The sequence below is a fragment of the Brachycentrus maculatus genome, unplaced genomic scaffold (assembly GCF_059751285.1).
Source record: "Brachycentrus maculatus isolate JH-2025_06_01 unplaced genomic scaffold, ASM5975128v1 h1tg000115l, whole genome shotgun sequence".
NCBI lineage: Eukaryota > Metazoa > Arthropoda > Insecta > Trichoptera > Brachycentridae > Brachycentrus > Brachycentrus maculatus.
The window spans coordinates 3,145,401-3,154,113 of NW_028280868.1; positions in this window are offsets into that span (position 1 = coordinate 3,145,401).

Sequence of the window (8,713 nt, forward strand, 5' to 3'; positions counted from 1 at the left end):
GGTAATATTGAATAAATATGACAGTGAAAAAATCACTTATATTTATTTCACCCCCCTTGGGAATCGATCCCGGGACCTCCAGAACGGTAGCCGAGCGTGCTGACCATTACACTACGGAGGCGGACAAATATTATTATTTCAAAATATTCTCAATTTTTTGTGAGTAAAATTAAATGAAATAAACCTCAATAAGTGGTATAAAACAAATGTTTAATTTTTAAAATCATCAACAATGTTTTTACTTCTCTGGATGAAGTGAGTATAAAATGTAATACATACTCGTGCGATGTCAGCTATCTTCATTACATATTGTTTTATCTTTGCATGTCTTCTTTAACACCTAAAGCGCGATGGCCTCAAACAAAACGCGCCCAGCGGTGGTGGGTCTGATCTGACCCAGTACAGAAATCGCCTTTTAGGCGTTTTTCGTCGGGTTTTTATATTTTATATATTATTCAAAATAGCCTACATAGCAATAGGATAATGTGTCATAAGTTTTGTATGAGAATTTTCAAGTTTTTGATAGTTTTGAAATTAAATTATCCAAGCGCATAATTTTACATCCAAACGCGACCGCGCGCTTCGGCTCACTACCACAGACTAACTAATTTATATACTCACTACTACCGCGGAGCATGTCACACGCGCATGTAGCATGGTTGGCAATGAAGCAGTGATTGTAAACATTTTTATTTTTACTGAATTCAAATAATTTGTGTTTTTAATTTTATAACTATATTTTAAGTCAACATCATAACAGATAGAATTATTAACAAAATGCAACTAAGTAATTATCTTCAAATATAAAACGTGGCAGTTAGCTCCAAAAACCACAAAATGATTCTAGGATTTTGAGTTAATATTTCAAGATAAATTTTTGTCCATAATGCAATTAAAATTCATTTTAAATACAGTGAAAATATTTAAATTTTCATTGAAAAATATATACGGAATTGCCCAAAATGGTGTAAATATTCATTTAAAGTTCGCCATTTCTTACATAAACATTTTGCGGGTTTTAGAAATTATGAATACAATTTTGTACGAAACCAAATAAAACTAATTATTATAAAAATTTTATATACAAGTTCGTTAGACATAATAGGTATGATATTTAATTTTATTATTGACCAATAAATTGTTACCAAAAAATAAGAGGACAATCGGTACTTTTCTTGTTGAAATCGATGTTTTTATCACTTACTGACATTTCTTATAAAACCACGTTTTCCGTTGCACTTTCAAATTCTGAATCTAAGGTTTTTGAATTCTAAATCACTGTCAGCTGCGCTATTCTCTCACTTTTCTTTCACTTTTAGAACTGTCCAAAAGTCGTTCAATCTCGTCATGAGATAATTATTTTTTTCCTGCCATTGTGGTAAAGTATCGAAAAGATTTAAAAAAAATAAAACTAGAAATCGTTCAAATATAAAACAGTTTATTGTGAAGGTCTGTGTTTTGTAATATTAATATTTTTTAAATGTAGATTTACCTTATAGTCTATATATATGATATTTAATCCGTCATACAAGTAAACAAATAAATCAGTTAAAAACAAATATAAAAAAAAACAATAAACGGAAACAATCGCCAAAGATTGACAATGTATGCTTTTGTTTTTGGGATTTCAAAATCACGGCAGACGGCACACTAACACATTGATAGCGATCAACTGACCTTACTCAATATGATTTTTGATATTTTATTTGTTCTTTTTTTTAAATAACTCATTTGAATCTGGTCCAATAATTTTCGTTTGTATCTCAATTTGTAGGTAATTTTTTGAAGAACGATTACACTCAAGGAAAACGACGTAAACAAATTACCTATTACGTAATCAATAATTTTCCGCGATGGTGGGTCTGACCAGACCCACCATCGCAGAGGAAGTGTTAATTATCAATTCGTGCAAGTACGAATTCACGTAAGTCGAAATCAAGAAGATGTTTAACTGTATTTGTATTTTTATAAAATAAGAAAATATTATTATTTCAAAATATTCTCTGTTTTTTGTGAGTAAAATTAAATGAAATAAACCTCAATAAGTGGTATAAAACAAATGTTTAATTTTTAAAATCATCAACAATGTTCTTCTCTGCGTGAAGTTGAGTATAAAATGTAATACATGTTCCATGTTACTCGTATCTGCGGTGTGGAACTAGAGAAGGGTTATCTCTGTGTTTACCTCGTAAACTTTATATCTATCCATTGTGGATACATTTTCCAGAGAGGTAATAAAATTCTCTAGCATAAATCGTAAGGCAAAATTGATAGTTTGAAACATTTCGTCTAGGATTTATGTGACAAGATGATTTATAAAATAAACATTAAATAAATTAAATGTGATGGTGATGCCTTGGATACGTAGGTACTCCCAACTCCCATCTACGGTGTTGTTTCACAATATCGTGGTCCAATGGTTCTTTTCTCTTCTGAACTGATTTTTACTAGCGAAATACCTGTTTATTTACCATAAAATATAATCTTTAATGAGTATTTAAAGCGCCCTTGAGGTATTTTTTTTACGAAAATGGCGCTATATAAGTTATCCAATTTTATTATTATTATTATTATTACATACTTACACAGAAGAAAAAATATTTTAAATAAAATAAAATAAAAAGAGAAGTATTTGTGTTTGTATTATTTACACAAATATTTCGATTTCATACTATTCCCGTGAGCCGAAGCGGCTCATTATTAGGAATAGGTGTCAAATTGTAGAGTGGGTTAAAACCGAGAAACTCTGATTTAAGAGTCAGCGACACTAACCACGGGACCAAAACCCGACTTAATAGAAATAAGCGATAGTTTGTACTGAAACAAAATATCTAAGTAATACCTATCTTTGTTTATGCGAGTTCTGCCTCCATGGTATTACACCATGTTAAAAATAAACACGCTAACCATTAGTTAGCGTGTTTAGGTCCCAGGTTCGATTCCCGGGGGGGGGGGAGTGTGAATATAAATATAAATAGTAGTGATTTTACACTCTAATATTTATTTTAACATTACCCTGAAATGGTCCCTGAAGCGCAGGATTAATCACCTTGCCTTCATAAATGTAACGTTCAAGATAACATTTCATCAAAACGATGCAGTGCCCTATGCACCATTAGGTGCGGATATAAGGGTTAGAAAAAATGCGACTCTCGAGTTCTTCTAATAAGCTTATTTACGTAATACCAACTGAAAGCTAAACTGGCAGTACACAACGGAGTCCTGGTTCCAACCCTTATGCATGGAAGCGAAACATGGAGGTGGCAAAAGAAGGATGAAAATAGACCGAATGCATTCGAAATGCGATCCCTCTTTCGAATCTGCGGCAAAACGATGTATGATGATAGATGTGAAATAAGTAAATAATGCAAAGCCGAGCCATTGTCGATATAACCAAGAAACGTGTGTTGTGATGGTTTGGACATGTGAAACGAATGAGTGAGGAATGAATGTTAAAACAAATTTATGAGGCGGATGTAGTTTGAAAAAGGAGCAGAGAAAATACCGAGGAAAAATTGGCATGATAAGGTATGTCAAATACTTGAAAGCGGTCGGGTGAGGAGTCGAAATAATCGGCAGGTATGTATGAGGAGGTGCATGAACGTGGAAGAGGCGAAGAACGTCGGAAAAGACAGAGTGGTGTGACGTTTTAGTCACACCACTCTTGTCACACACTTTGCCCCCAAATCAAACAAAGTATGGTTAGAACTATATGAAAATGGCGCTATATAAATTATCGAAAATTATATTATTATATATGTGATTATTATATATTTGATTATTGTCCGCCTCCGTAGTGTAATGGTCAGCACGCTCGGCTATCATACTGGAGGCCCCGGGTTCGATTCCCAGGGGGGGTCAAATAAATATTAGTGATTTTTTCACTGTAATATTTATTCAACATAACCCTGGACTGGTACCTGAAGCGGAGGGCTGATCACCTTTCTTTCATATGTAAATGATCAAGATAACTATGTAAATGATCAAGATAACACTGCGTTTATATGATGCAGTGCCCTACGCACCATAGGGTGCGGATAAGGGTTTGAATATATTTGATTATATTTTTATTTAATGATTAATTAACAATTATCACAAATTCTTTATTTAATAAAATTTTTGTCGTAAATAGTACCTACCTACTTATCTCTTAATACAAATACACCTAATGGCACATGCAATTAAGGTTTTGTTAGAGAAACGTTTCAAATTTGTTTTCTTTTGTTTATTTTTGACTATTTTACCGTGCTGGCAATTAACCGCACGTTCCTTTCGCAGGCAACAGAAAACAAATGGCTTTAGTAAACCCTTTGATCTGTTTACCCCTTTACGACTATTGACTCCTGTCAGTCGGTAAACCTAGCCATTGAAAAATATATCCACTAATTGCAAATATAGTGAATTTTTCTAATATACATTAATTTACTTGGGAACAGTAGCGGACTTAGAATTATGAGGGCGTTACAAAACAACAACTAGTCTGTTCACAGTTATTTTACCTGTTTTTTTTAAATTATTATTTATACTGCCAAATAAATAATTTTAAAAAATGTTCACAGTTATTTTACCTCCAGTTTTTTTTTAATTATTTACACTGCCAAATAAATAATTTAAAAAAACTAGAGGTAAAATAACTGTGAACTTACTGTATACCAAATTTTGAGTGTGTCCAAATACTTGTTCATACTCAAAATGTTGTAAATACCCAGACTTATATTATTCTTCATCTATGTTGAGATGTCAAAAAATAGGTAATATAAAAATTACTCCTAATTGGAGATAATCCAGATTTGTGAACAAGTATTAGGACACACTCAAAATGTTGTAGTTTCGAATATGTAAAATAATCCGGGTTAGATCTTGTATAAAAGGATCTCTGCTAAACAAACGATTTCTTAATCCAATCATAGATAGCTATTGCGAACTCAATCATGGAACGTCATGAGATTAAACAAATATGTATGTATGACTTCCAAAAATTTGAGTAGTGTGGTTGTCAATCGTGGGTAGAATGTTGAATGTTGCACGTGTGTAAAATGATCACTTAACCAGCCTATGACAGGTAATAAGCAATGTAAATACCCAGAGTTTCATATTCTTCTTCATCTATGTTGAGATGCCAAAAAACCTAAATAGAAACATGAGAAGCGATGTTGCATAAGCTATTGCTAGAATTCAAAGTCACTTCGACGTAAGGTAATTCCAAAAAAAACACATATACCTAACTAACTACCTAACTAACCATCACGCCGCTTCTCCGCAGGAGTAGGCAGAGAGAATAGAACGCCACACCGATCTGTTTTTGCACACAATCTTTCCCTTTTCCACGTTCATACATACATGCCGATTATTCCACTACTCACCTGACCACTTTCAAGTATTTTTTTTATTTTTTATTGTAGGTATACATTTATTTAAATCTTAAACAATTTTTTTAATGTTTTTTTGCAGAGACCCACCAAACTACCTTGTGTGTCTTGTCGGAGTAGTTCTTTTTTAATGCATTTTTTATTGTTTTTAACCATTTTAACCTAATATACACACAAAAGAAAGAAAAATTAAGAATATAAACATTTTACAATTTTCATAAAATTAACTCTTGATCATTTACCCATTCCTTTATTTTGCCTTAATTCAGGGTTTAATTTATTAATTATTTTGAATTAAGCCCTGAGGAGGGCAACAGGTTGTTGCCGAAACTAGTTGGTTAATAAAAATGTGAGTGGATCAAAACACAAAGTATTTTTATTTCTCGAAATAATATATCAATATGATCCACAAAGTTAATGCTTTCAATATTCAAAACACACATAATAATTAATCACGCCAAGTTTTACCATACCTCGCTAAATTATAAAGCCTTTCACGGGCCCTAGGAAGTTGCAAAATCCACCCCTGTCTGGACAAGCAGACGCCACGTTAGTGTTTAAGTTCTACGAATGCCTTTTTATGATGAGAACAATGTCGGGGTCCGGGTGCATCGGGTGCCTTAACCCTTGATTTCGGGCAGTATTGTAAATGTTGCTACGGAGCTCCATTCGAACAAAAAGCTACAAGCCTTTGGATTCACAACAATGCAAGGGTTCCCGTTTTATTGGGCGATACCTGCTTCTAGGGTTATCATTAAAAAATATCGGGAAAATTACAATAGAGATCCTACAGCAGGGAAAACCTAGAGACAGATAAATATCCCAATTGTATTTTGAGGTTGTAGTTTAAATTATTTTTCGAAATGAGATTAATCAAACTTTAACAAATATAGGGGACCACTATATAAACTATTTTGCGTAAAATATATAGGTACATACAACAAAAGGGCTTCCGAAAGTATGTATGTACATATTACCACTTACAGAGGTTCGAACCCACTCTACCACAATTTGATACCTATTTATAATAATGAAATTAGGCTTACGGAAATAGTATGAAATTGATTTTTTTTTACTTCTCATGAAACATGAAGAAGAATATGGAAGTCTGGGCATTTATGAGGCTGACGACCGTCATAGGCTGGTTTAAGTGATCGTGGTTTAAGTGTAACGTTCACCAATTTTACCCATTATTGACAACCACACTATTCAATTTCTTGGAAGATCTATAAATATATATATATATATATATATATATATATATATATATATATATATATATATATATATATATATATATATATATATATATATATATATATATATATATATATATATATATATATATATATATATATATATATATATATATATGTATATATATATATATATATATATATATATATATATATATATATATATATATATATATATATATATATATATATATAATAATTTGGATAATTTGTATGGCGCCATTTTCGTAAAATACTACCTTAAGGGCGCTTATAAAGACATGGATAATAATAATAATAATAAGATGATGATGATAATGATATAAAAAAAATAGATTAAAACGTCGTTTATATATATATATATATATATATATATATATATATATATATATATATATATATATATATATATATATATATGTATATATTTATATATATATATATATATATATATATATATATATATATATATATATATATATATATATATATATATATATATATATATATATATATTTATATATATATATATATATATATATATATATATATATATATATACATATATAAATATATATTTATATATATATATATATATATATATATATATATATATATATATATATATATATATATATATACATATATAAATATATATATATATATTTATATATATATATATATATATATATATATATATATATATATATATATATATATATATATATATATATATATATATATATATATATATATATATATATATATATATATATATATATATATATATATATATATATATATATATATATATATATATATATATATATAAATACATATATATATATATATATATATATATATATATATATATATAAATATATATGAACCAATTTCGAAAAGTTGTTCTTGAATCATTAGAACTTCACTAGAGACATCTATTGGTGAGATGAAAAGAAGCTTTTTACTGAGCAGAAACTCTTTTATTAGTATGTGAGGTCCGAATCCTGGATTATAATCACACACATTAAATATATCATTTTCATTTTTATCAAATAAAAATGAAATTGAAATATTAGTGTAAATAATGAAAACAAATATTTCTCTTTTTCTAAAAAAAAAATAATATAAAAAACTAATCGGTTTTCTTTTCTTCATACTTATTCATATAGATTAACGTAGGTACTTCTCTAGATAAGGAAGAGCACGTATAATGTTGGGATCGGTTTACAAAGCCATCTCAGGAATTGTTCTACACCTAAATAAGTACTAAAAAAACGTTAATGGTGGACATGTAAGATTGCGAGTCGGTCATGTACCCTAACTATTTAGGTTCCCATCGATTTGTGACCAAACTCGGGCGGCTAACCGCACTTATTCCAAACCCGATCTAGAGAGAATCTTCCTCATTATCGTCCATTTTCTTTTATTCTCGGCTTGATAATTTTACAGCCTGCGAATAGAAAAAAGGGCGGCCATTATTAGATGCGTAGGTACCCGCTTAAATGATGCGATCGTTCATGGTCCATCGCAGGCTTGGCAGCACCAAACCCACAATGAGACGCGAGAGAGAGACCTACACTAGAGGCTGTGGGAGGAGGATGTATATGTTAGGTTGCCCTGCCCATATAAAGAACAGGTACTTATTTAATCTAGCGAATACCTACCTTAACTTATAACAGATGTAGGTACCTACATGGGCGCCAGCAGAAAATTTTCTAGGGGGGGGAAAAATATTTTTAGTAATGTTTTAATTTACTGTGGCGTATTTGTATGGTGAACGAACGGACAGGATACTGTAGTAATGACATAAAGGGCATACTGTGGCAACACAAAGTGATTTAAAATAAAAGCAACATTATTTCGCTATTTTTAATCAATCCAGGGGGGGGGGCAAATGCCCTCCTTCTGAGGGCGCCCATGGGTAGGTACCTACCAAACTGCCGCCAAATAATATTATCATTAGAAACGAGTGTTTTCGCCTAGAATTTTCACTCATGAATTACATGAAATTTAATAACTTTAAATATAAAAAGTAAATCCACTCACGAGTAGGCATAGGCTATGAAACTTGAAAAGTTGAAGCCTGATTAGGGTCATGATAAGCGG